General features: G+C 46.4%; 1 protein-coding gene across 9 annotated transcripts in view; it reads left to right on the forward strand.

Annotated features, from left to right (window-relative positions):
* Positions 1-727: 727 nt before the first annotated feature.
* KLHL13 (kelch like family member 13) overlaps positions 728-12,359 on the forward strand; it is a 120,793-nt gene continuing 109,161 nt past the window's right edge. For 5 of the 9 annotated variants that reach the window (XM_073358545.1, XM_073358542.1, XM_073358549.1 and 2 more), the window contains exon 1: positions 729-974. The gene's annotated coding sequence lies outside the window, so the exon portion shown is untranslated. Of the gene's footprint in view, positions 975-12,359 lie in introns of all 9 variants that reach the window. The other 4 variants (XM_073358544.1, XM_073358551.1, XM_073358554.1 and 1 more) reach the window with 2 other exon arrangements.

The following is a 12,359-nucleotide window of genomic DNA, read 5'->3' on the forward strand; positions in this document are numbered from 1 at the left end:
GCCCAGGGGCCCCGCCTCAGGCTCGCCCCCCCCCCCACCCCCCGAGCTCCAGCCCAGGGGCCCCGCCTCAGGCTCGCCCCCCCCCCCACCCCCCGAGCTCCAGCCCAGGGGCCCCGCCTCAGGCTCGCCCCCCCCCCACCCCCCGAGCTCCAGCCCAGGGGCCCCGCCTCAGGCTCGCCCCCCCCCCACCCCCCGAGCTCCAGCCCAGGGGCCCCGCCTCAGGCTCGCCCCCCCCCCACCCCCCGAGCTCCAGCCCAGGGGCCCCGCCTCAGACTCGCCCCCCCCCCACCCCCCGAGCTCCAGCCCAGGGGCCCCGCCTCAGGCTCGCCCCCCCCCACCCCCCGAGCTCCAGCCCAGGGGCCCCGCCTCAGGCTCGCCCCCCCCCACCCCCCGAGCTCCAGCCCAGGGGCCCCGCCTCAGGCTCGCCCCCCCCCACCCCCCGAGCTCCAGCCCAGGGGCCCCGCCTCAGGCTCGCCCCCCCCACCCCCCGAGCTCCAGCCCAGGGGCCCCGCCTCAGGCTCGCCCCCCCCCACCCCCCGAGCTCCAGCCCAGGGGCCCCGCCTCAGGCTCGCCCCCCCCCCGAGCTCCAGCCCAGGCTCGCTCCATCCTAGTATCTCTCGCCCCCCCCCTTGCCCGTAACTGAAGCCCGGCGCCACGCGCAGGCGCAATAGCGCGCGCGGCCGCCATCTTGGCGGCGCGCCGTCGGCGGGGGGCGGGGCGAGCGGGTCCGGGCGGGGGGAGCCTCCCAGTCCGGACTCGGGACTTTTGAAAAGCTCCGGAGCCGCGGCGGGGGGGGGGCTGCGGGCTCCGGGGCTGAGCTGCTACCGCCGCCTGCGACCGGGACCGAGCCCGAGCCCACCGGCGCCTGCAGCTCTCCGGCGGCGCGGCTCCGGGGCGTCGGCGTCCAGCGGGTTGGTGCCGGGGGGAGCGGGCGCCCCTCGCCGGGCTTGGGGGCGCTGCGTGCCCCGCCCGCGGTGAGCGGGAGCGGGGGGGGGGCAGGGCCGCTGCGCGCGCGCGGGGGTGTGGAGACGAGGGGCTGCCTGAGGGGGGAAATGGGGGGGGGGTCGCTGCGCGCGCGGGGAGATAGTGGGGGGGTCATTGTGTGTGTGGGGGGGTGCAGAGGGGAGGGGGGACTGGCGGGGTTCAGTTTGAGCGCGCGGGGGGGTGGGGAGAAGAGGGGGTGCCTGAGGGGGGAAATGGGGGGGGGTCGCTGCGCGCGCGGGGAGATAGTGGGGGGGTCATTGTGTGTGGGGGGGGTGCAGAGGGGAGGGGGGACTGGCGGGGTTCAGTTTGAGCGCGCGGGGGGGTGGGGAGAAGAGGGGCTGCCTGAGGGGGGAAATGGGGGGGGGTCGCTGCGCGCGCGGGGAGATAGTGGGGGGGGGTCATTGTGTGTGTGGGGGGGTGCAGAGGGGAGGGGGGACTGGCGGGGTTCAGTTTGAGCGCGCGGGGGGGTGGGGAGAAGAGGGGGTGCCTGAGGGGGGAAATGGGGGGGGGTCGCTGCGCGCGCGGGGAGATAGTGGGGGGGTCATTGTGTGTGTGGGGGGGTGCAGAGGGGAGGGGGGACTGGCGGGGTTCAGTTTGAGCGCGCGGGGGGGTGGGGAGAAGAGGGGGTGCCTGAGGGGGGAAATGGGGGGGGTCGCTGCGCGCGCGGGGAGATAGTGGGGGGGGTCATTGTGTGTGGGGGGGGGTGCAGAGGGGAGGGGGGGACTGGCGGGGTTCAGTTTGAGCGCGCGGGGGGGTGGGGAGAAGAGGGGCTGCCTGAGGGGGGGAATGGGGGGGGGGTCGCTGCGCGCGCGGGGAGATAGTGGGGGGGGTCATTGTGTGTGTGGGGGGGTGCAGAGGGGAGGGGGGACTGGCGGGGTTCAGTTTGAGCGCGCGGGGGGGGTGGGGAGAAGAGGGGGTGCCTGAGGGGGGAAATGGGGGGGTCGCTGCGCGCGCGGGGAGATAGTGGGGGGGGTCATTGTGTGTGTGTGGGGGGGGACTAACGGGGTTCAGTTTGAGCGCGCGGGGGGGTGGAGGGGGTGAATGGGGGGTCGTCACCGGGAGGGGGTGACTGTGGGCGAGGGGGGTCACTGTGTCTCTCCCTTCTCCCTCGGCTCAGGGAGCTGGGTCCCTCTCCCCACTTGGAAGAAGTGCCATGCTGCTCCCCCCCCCCATCCCACCCCACCAGACACTTCAGGGGCCCAGGCCCCCCCGTGGCCCCCCCGCTGCTCTCCGGTCCCGGGTGCTGGGCGCGGGGAGCCTGCCCGGGAGGGACCCGCTGCCGGGGGCGTGGAGGGCAAGAGGTGCCCGCGGCAGGGCTGGGCTTGGCTGCTCTCCCTCGCCGCTCCGCAGTTAGGCCCCGCTCTCTTCCTCCCCGGGCGCTCTTCAGGGCTGTCGATGGCTTTATGAAAATGTGCAGTGCTGACTTGTGGAACCCTCCGAGCTCTTCGCACAGGTCCTTTGCACAACTTCAGAGGCGCACACCTGCGTGTAGTTTACCTTGTTTGCATGGTAAAGGAGAGGGATTTTTTTTTAGAGTAAGCGTGCTGAGTGCTAGCAAGATATTGATACCGGCTTTCTGAGCTGCTGCAGTCCGCCTCGGAAGTATTCGCAAAAAGAAAAGGAGGACTTTTGTGGCACCTTAGAGACTAACCAATTTATTTGAGCATGAGCTTTTGTGAGCTACAGCTCGCTTCTTCGGATGCATGCAGTGAGCTGTAGCTCACCAGAGCTTATGCTCAAATAAATTGGTTAGTCTCTAAGGTGCCACAAGTACTCCTTTTCTTTTTGCGAATACAGACTAACAGGGCTGTTACTCTGAAAACTATCAGAACTATTGTGCTTCAAGTAATCTAGAGGTGTGATTTATGTCTAAATATTGTACAGACTGTTACAGAGAAGTCTCAGTAATTCTCACTTTGTTAGTCTATACATTTAGTAATCCTCATCAGAAACCTTGAGGAACTCTCCCCATTTCTCAACAGAGATTTCATAACAAAGTCAGTTCTGTAATCCTGTTTAATATTACTAAAATGTACTACAGAATATTTTAACACATTAAGTTTGGGTGATAATTAAGACTAATTCACACATTTCAAAATAACTGTCTTTACAAAAAAAAAGTTCTTTTATTCTCTAATATGCAAAATTCAGCAATCTGCAGTGGATCTCTAGCACAAATTAGCACGCTGCTGTGCATTCAAAGCAAGAACACTTACAGGGACGCTGTCAGATTGAACCCACTTTCCAATAATAAGCCCACTGGTTTTTCCTGGAGTTCCAGCCAGTTTTGCTTTTACATTTCCTTATTTAAAAAAGTTTCCCCTACAGTTCTGTAATCAAAGGGGGAAAATAGTAGTGAGTAAGGCCCCAATCATGCAGAAAGATCCATGAATTTGAAACCCTGTACCCTCAAAAAGTGGGTGCAAAGAGCAGCCACTGGAGATCTCCTCTGTAGGAATGAGTGACTACATTGTAGCAACAATGATATTGGTTATACAGGGAGTGCTGTTGCATGTACAAAGTAAAAGTAATTTTCCCATAATCTCTTTAAATAGTAGTAACCAGAGATGTTGCTTGTTACAATAGCAGGTGAAAAAAAAAAAGGTACAAAAGTGATTTAAGTTGGTGGTATCCCATTTGCAAAATCTAAGATTCTCTGCTGTATCTTTCTGAGCGCTTGTACAGCCATCTAAGTCACCTAAGTCAGTATAACATATTTTGCTCAGGGGTGTGAATAAGCCACCGACCTAAGTGCTGGTGTGGACAGCGCTGTCTGCTGGAGAGTCTTCTCCAGATGCGCTATGCCACCACTGTAGTGCTTCTAGTGTAGACTAGCCCTAATGTAACACAAAACCCCTAGGAGGTATTAGGCAGTGGAGGTCAAACCCAGGACCTCTGGTTTTAAAAGCATGAGCCTCTGCTAGCTGAGCTAAAAGTCCCTGTTATGTTACATCAAAGGTTGTATAGATTTGAACCTCTGTGTGGGACAGCCATATTGTTCACGTGTTCTATAAACGAACTGAGAAACTAGAAGTTTTTGTTTTAAGAACTAGCTATGTAAAAGAGGTGATGTCATTAAGTTTTAAGTATCAATGTGTGTCAGTAGTAATATTACATAATTTTTTCACGGCACTTCAATAGCTTAGGGGAATTGACTCAGTTGGGCTCCCTCAGTCTAGGATCCACTGAATAGGTGTCCACTTAATCTCTCATCACCATGTCTGACATCCTCATGAGTCTCAGCAGAGGCACCAAGGATTGAACAGATGTGGTCAATGAGCCCCTTCTACCTCACGATGGCATCTCATCTTGAGAATTTTTAAAAATGATCTCACTGTGCTGTACTGGCGGAAGACTGGTTGCAGATGTTTTTATCATTGAATGTTTTTATTCTAGTATTTGTGACAAAGGATTACTACATCTGAAAGATGGAGTATGGATAAATCTCAGAAGATTTGAGTGTCTCTGCTAAGTATGCTTCTTCTGTCTCTTCATGGGCTATATCTTCACTGAGAAAAGGTGTTTACACTAGCTCTGTCAAACAATTAAATAAATTAATTGTCCTACTATTCACATTGTTAAATATTAGAATACCATTTTGTTAAATATTTTTGGACGTTTTCTACGTCTTCAAATATATTGATTTCAATTACAACACAATACAAATTGTACAGTGCTCACTTCATTTTTTATTACAAATATTTGCACTGTACAAAACAAAAGAAATAGTATTTCAATTCACCTCATACAGGTACTGTAGTACAATCTCTTTATAATGAAAGTTGAACTTACAAATGTAGAATTATGTACAAAAAATAACTGCATTCAAAAATAAAACAATGTAGAACTTTAGAACCTACAAGTCCACTCAGTCCTACTTCTTGTTCAGCCAGTCCCTCAGACAACAAGTTTGTTTACAATTAGCAGGAGATAATGCTGCCCATGTCTTGTTTACAGTGTCACCTGAGTCAGATGCCACCAGCAGAAGGTTTTCTTTTTTGGTTGTTCAGGTTCTGTAGTAATATATTGGAGTGTTGCTCTTTTAAGATATCTGAAAGCATGCTCCACACCCCATCCCTCTCAGATTTTGGAAGGCACTTCAGATTCTTAAACCTTGGGTCGAGTGCTGTATCTATCCTTAAAATCTCACATTTGTACCTTCTTTGCGTTTTGTCAAGTCTGCTGTGAAAGTGTCCTTAAAACGAACATGTGCTGGATCATCCGACACTGCTATAACATGAAATATATGGCAGAATGTGGGTAAAACAGAACTGGAGACATACAATTCTTCCCAAGGAGTTCAGTCACAAATTTAATTAATGCATTAATTTTTAACGAGAGCATCATCAGCATGGAAGCATTTCCTCTGGAATGGTGGCTGAAGCATGAAGGGGCCTATGAATGTTTAGCGTATCTGGCATGTAAATACCTTGCAACGCCGGCTACAAAAGTGCCATGCAAATGCCTGTTCTCACTTTCAGCTGACATTGTAAATAAGCAAAAAGAAAAGGAGTACTTGTGGCACCTTAGAGACTAACCAATTTATTTGAGCATAAGCTTTCGTGAGCTACAGCTCACTTCATCGGATGCGTAACCACTTTTAAACCTGTCATTGTAAATAAGAAGTAGTCAGCAGTATCTCCCGTAAATGTAAACAAACTTGTTTGTCTTAGCGATTGGCTGAACAAGAAGTAGGACTGAGTGGACTTGTAGGCTCTAAAGTTTTGCATTTTTTTTGCGTGCAGTCATGTAGCAAAAAAAACATTTATGTTTGTAAGTTACACTTTCATGATAGAGATTGCACTACAGTACTTGGTATGAGGTGAATTGAAAAATACAATCTTTTGTTATTTTTACAGTGCAAATATTTATAATAAAAATATAAAGTGAGCACTGTACACTTTGTATTATATGTTGTAATAGAAATCAATATATTTGAAAATTGTAGAAAAACATACAAAAATATTTAATAAACTTCAGTTGGTAATCTATTGTTTAACAGTGTGATTAATCACAATTAATTTTTTTGTTAATCGTGTGAGTTAACTGCGATTAGAGCTGTCAATTAGTTTACACATCAAGATAGCTATTTTGATAGAACATCTTAGTGGAGAGAAGGCACAACAGCTTTTACGTATATATAGTTATTCAAGGTGCATGTCAACTGGGATATGTAGATTTGACCATGACTAGCTACAGATAGGTTTAAAAACAACCTGTGCCTTGTCTCATCTAGGACATTGCATTGAGGTACATTGATGTAAAACCACACCTATTTCTTGCAGTGAAGACATAGCTTAAAATACCTTCCTGAAGTTGGACTTGTAGCTGAATTCAGATTTCATGTATCCTGAGGCTATTTACTCCAGTGTGTGAGACTTGATATTGGCAGTGACAAAAGGGCTCTACTGACTTTCAAAGAGCTTTACATAGATGGGCTTATTGGGGAACCATAGAGAGGAAGTAACTGCCCTGTTACTAAGTGGGAGTGTGTTTGGGGTGGTGGGAAGGTCACATTTGAATTTCAGTGGGAAAAGTTTGCAAGATGGACCAAAATTTAGATCTGTGCTATGGTCCAAATTGATTTTCCTATATCTGATGAAAACAAGGTGGAATGGCATCTCAGATAAGGCTTTCCATGCCCATTTCAAGGTGTTGAAATGTCCTACCCTATGGTTATTTATTTGTATTATCTTAGTTCCTAGGAGCCCTAGTCATGGACCAAGGCCCCACTGCGTTAGGCATTCTATGAACAGAACAGAGGCAGTTCTACCCCAAAGAACTTACAATCGAAGTAGAAGACCCGAGACAATAGATGAATACAGATTGGGGAAGTACAAGGAAACCATGAGATAATATTAATCAGCATGATAGGTTGTGATCTAAGCACATCTGCAGCCTCCCTGCCCATTTAGAGAAGCTTACGCCTTTTAAAAAAGCAGATCATGTGCATGAGGTCTCTGGAGGGAGTATAGCAATTGAGTTATGTTCTTAGAGCTTAAGCTTTTTTGCTATAAGCTCAGCTGTAGTTTAGTTTAAACTCAGTTGTAGGAAACAGCACATTTTATTTCCTTTCTCGGAAACAGCAGTGCTTTGTTGTAGATACTAATGACACAGTACAGTCATATGATTTCTTGTGGCTTTTGTTTTAAGTTCTTCTTTGTGAATTATGCAGCAATTATTGGTGTATGCTCTGGTTGTGAAAATCTTTGATGAAAAGTTGAGACTTGTAGGGGAGACTGGATTGGAATTGCATGAGCTGAAATTGTTCAGTTTTGGGCTTTATGGGGAAAGTTGGAACTTTAAAGATACCTAGTCTTTTTTTGGGAAAAGGGGTGAAGAGTCAAAATTAACAGAGTATTTTGTTCTTTCCGTATTCTTGGTGTGAAAAATGAACTGACACTAAAACCAATTTTACCAGCGTACACGATTTAAAGATTGCATCCCAAGGCTAGGACTTGATGATCTGACAGAACAATGAAAAGTTAAAGTTTGGTGAATGCTTCTCCATTTGACCAGCTGCAAATTGGCTTTACAAGAATTGGGGAAAAGTGGATGGGATTTTCTGAATGGTGGGAGGTGGAGGGGAAAGAGTAATATGTAACTTTCACAGACCAGCAAGCCAAGCTGCTATGACTTCAAGCAGGGGTTCTCAAACTTCATTGCACCACGACCCCTTTCTGACGACAAAAATTACTACACAACCCCAAGAGTGGGGACCAAAGCTTGAGCCTGCCTGAGCTCCATTGCCCTCAGTGGAGGGGCCAAAGCCCAAGCCCCACCACCCTGGGGTGGGGGGAGGGGCGGGGGCAGAGCCCAAGGGCTTCAGCCCCAGGCAGGGGGCTTGTAACCTGAGCCCCGCTGCCCTGGGCTGAAGCTCTTGGTCTTCAGCTTCAGCCCTGCTTGGTGGGGCTCAGGCTTCTCAACCAGTTCCTCGTTGTTTGTCAAAATCAAATCTAGAAAAGCCTCTCCCCTAGTAGCTTTCTCCACCTTCTGAAATAAAATATTGTCTCCAATACATTCCAAGAACTTACTGGATAATCTGTGCTCTGCTGTGTTGTTTTCCCAACAGATGTCTGAGTAGCTGAAGTCCCTCGTCACCACCAAGTCCTGTGCTTTGGATGATTTTGTTAGTTTTTTTTTTTTAAAAAAAAACCTCATCCACCTCTTCTTCCTGCTTAGGTGGCCTGCAGTTAGGGTGACCAGAGGTCAAGTGTGAAAAATCGGGATGGGGGTGGGGGGTAATAAGTGCCTATATAAGAAAAAGCCCCCACAATTGGGACTGTCCCTATAAAATTGGGACATCTGGTCACTCTATCTGTAGTAGACCCTACCATGACATCACCCTTGTTTTTTACCCCTTTTATGCTTACCTAGAGACTTTCAACAAGTCTGTCTCCTATTTCCATCTAAACCTCAGTCCAAGTGTATACACTTTTTAATATATAAGGCAACCAACTCCTCGCTTTTTTCCGTGCCTGTCCTTCCTGAGCAAGCTGTACCCTTCTGTACCAAATATTCCAGTCATGTGTATTATCCTACCAAGTCTCTGATACCAATTATGTCATAATTGTGTTTATTTACTAGCATTTTGAGTTCTTCCTGCTTATTCCCCATACTTCTTGCATCAATATACAGACATCTAAGATACTGATTTGATTTCCCCGCCTCCCAGTTCTGTCTTGTCTTTCCTTTATCCCTGCTATAACAGCCAGTGCTCCCCCCAATTCCAACCCTTTTCCCAGGTCTCCATGCCTTTGACTTACTTGCGGACTTTGGTCACCTGCCCCCTTCAAACCTAGTTTAAAGCCCTCCTTACTAGGTTAGCCAGTCTGTATCCAAATATGCTCTTCCCCTTCCTTGATAGGTGCCTCACAGCATTCACCTCCAGGATGCATCTGTTTTTGCCTGGGCCCCTATCCTTGACCATGTCTTGTACCTATTCAGAAAAATGGGAGAGGAGAAGAATGTTTTAAGTAGCAGCAACTGAAGCAAGAACTAGGGAAAATCAGAGCTCACCATGTGTGAATTCAGTGATTTTAACTTTGTATCCGTTTTAGTTCACGAAGACTTTGTATCTGCAGCCTAGCTACCATGGAAAGGTGTGCATTAGAAATGCCTGGAATGAGTGGGACAGTCTTGTCCCACCCTTGCAGCGAGTAAACTGACTTTCCCTCAGGGCTAAGAAGGAGGTTCCACTTTTCCACTCAGAGTGGAGATCAGGCTTAAATAACTGCAGGAGTCCGTAGTTAACTCTGATGGAAACGCTGTACCCTGGAAGTCTTTAAATAACATCTACAGTGAATAATAGCTTACGAGTCTGTGGTGGTATTTTTTTCCTTTCTTCCCTGAGTTTTGTTCTGTGTCAAAATTAACCTGGACTTCTGGGACTGATGAAGCGGAGCTCTGTATCACAGAGGTAGTCCTGGTTGCTGGCATAAGTGCAGCGAGACGGGTGTGAAGTTATGGCCACATACATTTATTTTAGAAAGAGAGTAATGAAGGCACAATGAAATAGTTGATGCTGCATTCTTAACTACTCAGTTTGTTGGCCAGTTACATTAATACAGGTGTACTGTTATCTTTTTACTTAACACTGAGGGATGATGTTGAAAGTTAATAATTCCCAACATGCTTGTTAAGTTAGTGTATGTTAGGAATACTCAAAATGTCTAATGCATTGCACAAGGATTAATTTGTTGGCTGCTAAAGCTATTTTTGTAATCCTCCACAGTTCTCATAAGAAATTTACATGAAGGAGCTAGTGGGCATTTTTAGATGAGGAAATGAAAAATATGCTTATACAGGTGTTTAATTCAGGTAGCATGAGCATGGTGTTCTTATCTTTTTCTGGAATTTATTGACATTTTATACATGACAATTTCTTCCTGGTTTATTGAGTCCGTAGAACTAGCACTTTTGAAGGCATACTGTACTCTTGACAGACTTATGGAACTAAGTGGCAAACTTTCATAAACGGGCTTTGACTATTCTGTTTATGTTGCTGTTGGTGCTGCGATATTCTCAACTTTTGGGCCTTACCGTATGTGTAAAGTATGTAAGAAAATATCTCACCGTGAAATAGAAATTTTTTTCTACAATAGGTATGCACACTGCGTTCCTTGTACATAGTTTTCCTATATATACGGATGTGGAAGTAGGATTCTTCTACTATAGTCATAAACCTCCAATCGCTTAATTTATATTTAAATTAACACTTCCATTTTAGTTTCACCGGCACTGGAAGCAGATATCTCAAGGAATGATTTTTCTTTTTATGATGTATGGGATACTGCATGTGCACCTAGTGATGGACTGAATCTGGGGAAAAAATAAGAATGGAATTTCGGGTTGTTGACACTAAGTGCCAACATTCATGGGGATAGAAGCTAGAATACTTTTTTTTTTTTTTTTTTGTATTCCAGGAAATATTCAGTTGGAAAAAGATAGGTATTGGAAATTTGCATTAGTACACAGATGTTGGAATGATTTGAAAAACGCTTTCTGCCGTGTTACAAAACTGATACATGGTGTTTAAATAACTTCTCCTTCAGGGGTTAAATGCTATTCCTAAAAGGCTTGCCCCATCTACAGCAATTGAGAGAATTGAGTTTGTGTGCAACCTTCAAAAATGTCTTAGTGATTTAGGAGCACAAATCCCACTGAAAGTCAATGGGACTTAGTACTCCTAAATCACTTAACTACTTTTGAAAATTGCACCTTTTCATCTGTAGTTTGTTGCAAAATCTGCTTACTACTCTGAAGTTGTACTGTTAATTGGGAAACGTTGCTTATAGATTGGTTTCTCATGGATTCTTAAATACTTGAGATGAGTTGAAACTTGATGCGGTTAAAGGGGCCTGATTTTCTTCAGAAAGTGCTGAGAACCTGCTTTCTGAAAATCAGATCCTTTAAAGTGTCTTAAATTGGCTAGCCAAAAGTGGAAGCACCCCAATTGCTAATCATGGTCAGTGTGTGGAAATTGTCATGAAAGATCGTTACTTTAGAAGCTATATTAGTGATAGTATCCGTGTGAAAAATGCTAATTCACGGACCAAATGTCTCTCTGGTTAGTAGTGGTGGTGGTCCGCTGTTGGAGTAACAGGGCGGAAAAATAGTTCTTGTACTGTTTCTGTAACTTGTGCCCACATACATATGTGGTGGGGGTGTTAAAGATGTCTCAGTCTCTCTCGTGTATGTATATACAGGTGCGTGCGCGTGCACACACGCAGATTTAGTGTGATTCCCTGAAAAGCATCTCTTAGAAATGAAGTAGTTTAGTAAAATTTAGATTTGCTTTCATAAGGTACAGTAAAAGTAGGCAACCTTTAATCCATTTAACAAAGAGCCTTCAGTTTCTACCACAAGGGAATGTGGAATAATACTTCATAAAGTAACTTAATCTCTAGCCAACTATTTTAAGAAGTTTGCTCTTGTAAGGAGTAGGCCAGGTGAAATGTTTACTTAAGCAGCCTTGTTCCTTTATTCAAGAAAGGTAACTCTACTACTATTTCCAGAAGCACAACCTAGTGTTACTTAACCACTTCAGTTATCCATTTCAGTGCTGGCTAATATACTTGAGATGTTGGACAAACCAACTTTTACCTCTTCTTTATGCTTTTGTAGTGTAGGATTGCAACAGAATGTTGATGAATGTTCCAGGGACATCTTCAGTCTTCTCTTCAGTGAGTTTTAATTTTCATTATTATGGTAAGTACAGCACTGAAAAAGCTCTGACTGGTGGATTTTGATAGGGTATTGATCCAAAAAATGTGTAGTAATCTTCGGTAACTTTCATGTCAGAAAAACTTGGGCTGTGCTATTTCTGTGTTTAGGCAACAAGCATCTAGGTTATCTTGTGGTGTCTCATGGGTCCAGTTCTTACACTGAAATATTTTTGAATAGTATTGAGATAAATCTAATTTTCACCTGTTTACAAATGTATGGGGAATGTAACTCTAGATTCATGGCAAAATATAAATTGGTACACTATAAATAGAAGGTAGCAATGAAATGGCTGATTGTGGTTTCTCTGTGCTTTAGAAAACTGGATCTGTGGTCCTTGAGCCTAGATTTATCAAAGCTAGGGACTTGTTCAGTTGTGCTGCCTTGAGGAAAGTATTCATGCAGTTTAAATGAGGAGCTAAACTCTGGAATCTGGAGTACATACACCTTACTGCTCTTTGTAATCCTCCACTCAAGTGAGCATATCCCACATGATCAATTTTTCTTCAGGTGGACTTGCATTGATAGGCTCTGGCCATTGCCATTATTTAAGCTTGCATATATAGTGAGACTTGTTTTTGATTACTACTGGGTTCCCTTTCTTGACCGTTACAATAACTGTTGGACTACTGTTAACCAAATAACCTTTC

Source organism: Lepidochelys kempii, chromosome 9 (assembly GCF_965140265.1).
Source record: "Lepidochelys kempii isolate rLepKem1 chromosome 9, rLepKem1.hap2, whole genome shotgun sequence".
NCBI lineage: Eukaryota > Metazoa > Chordata > Testudines > Cheloniidae > Lepidochelys > Lepidochelys kempii.